We start from the raw sequence: 1756 nt of genomic DNA on the forward strand, positions 1-1756 counted from the left end.
TACCTCTATATCAAAGGATATTTCCTCCTCAAAACAAAGTTCCTTTTTCTGTCCATCTTCCATAGTCCAGCTACTTGATCATTCCAACTGAGAAAGTAATTTATCCTATAATGTAGCCTTGTACCTCTACATCAAAGGACATTTCCTCCTCAAAACAAAGTTCCTTTTTCTGTCCATCTTCCATAGTCCAGCTACCCGATCCTTCCAACTGAAAAAGTACTTTATCCTATAATGTAGCCTTGTACCTCCACATCAAAGGATATTTCCTCCTCAAAACAAAGTTCCTTTTTCTGTCCATCTTCCATAGTCCAGCTACCTGATCCTTCCAACTGAAAAAGTACTTTATCCTATAATGTAGCCTTGTACCTCCACATCAAAGGATATTTCCTCCTCAAAACAAAGTTCCTTTTTCTGTCCATCTTCCATAGTCCAGCTACTTGATCCTTCCAACTGAAAAAGTACTTTATCCTATAATGTAGCCTTGTACCTCTACATCAAAAGATATTTCCTTCTCAAAACAAAGTTCCCTTTTCTGTCCATCTTCCATAGTCCAGCTACTTGATTCTTCCAACTGAGATTGTACTTTATCCTATAATGTAGCCTTGTACCTCTACATCAAAAGATATTTCCTACTCAAAACAAAGTTCCTTTTTCTGTCCATCTTCCATAGTCCAGCTACCTGATCCTTCCAACTGAGAAAGTACTTTATCCTATAATGTAGCCTTGTACCTCTACATCAAAGGATATTCCCTCCTCAAAACAAAGTTCCTTTTTCTGTCCATCTTCCATAGTCCAGCTACCTGATCCTTCCAACTGAGAAAGTACTTTATCCTATAATGTAGCCTTGTACCTCTACATCAAAGGATATTTCCTCTTCAAACAAAGTTCCTTTTTCTGTCCATCTTCCACAGTCCAGCTACCTGATCCTTCCAACTGAGAAAGTACTTTATCCTATAATGTAGCCTTGTACCTCTACATCAAAGGATATTTCCTTCTCAAAACAAAGTTTCTTTTTCTGTCCATCTTCCATAGTCCAGCTACTTGATCCTTCCAACTGAGATAGTACTTTATCCTATAATGTAGCCTTGTACCTCTACATCAAAGGATATTTCCTTCTCAAAACAAAGTTTCTTTTTCTGTCCATCTTCCATAGTCCAGCTACTTGATCCTTCCAACTGAGATAGTACTTTATCCTATAATGTAGCCTTGTACCTCTACATCAAAGGATATTTCCTCTTCAAACAAAGTTCCTTTTTCTGTCCATCTTCCATAGTCCAGCTACTTGATCCTTCCAACTGAAAAAGTACTTTATCCTATAATGTAGCCTTGTACCTCTACATCAAAGGATATTTCCTCTTCAAACAAAGTTCCTTTTTCTGTCCATCTTCCATAGTCCAGCTACCTGATCCTTCCAACTGAGAAAGTACTTTATCCTATAATGTAGCCTTGTACCTCTACATCAGAGGATATTCCCTCCTCAAAAAAAAGTTCCTTTCTCTGTCCATCTTCCATAGTCCAGCTACTTGATCCTTCCAACTGAGAAAGTACTTTATCCTATAATGTAGCCTTGTACCTCTACATCAAAGGATATTTCCTTCTCAAAACAAAGTTTCTTTTTCTGTCCATCTTCCATAGTCCAGCTACTTGATCCTTCCAACTGAGACAGTACTTTATCCTATAATGTAGCCTTGTACCTCTACATCAAAGGATATTTCCTCTTCAAACAAAGTTCCTTTTTCTGTCCATCTTCCATAGT

This window comes from Palaemon carinicauda, unplaced genomic scaffold, assembly GCF_036898095.1.
Source record: "Palaemon carinicauda isolate YSFRI2023 unplaced genomic scaffold, ASM3689809v2 scaffold763, whole genome shotgun sequence".
Lineage (NCBI taxonomy): Eukaryota > Metazoa > Arthropoda > Malacostraca > Decapoda > Palaemonidae > Palaemon > Palaemon carinicauda.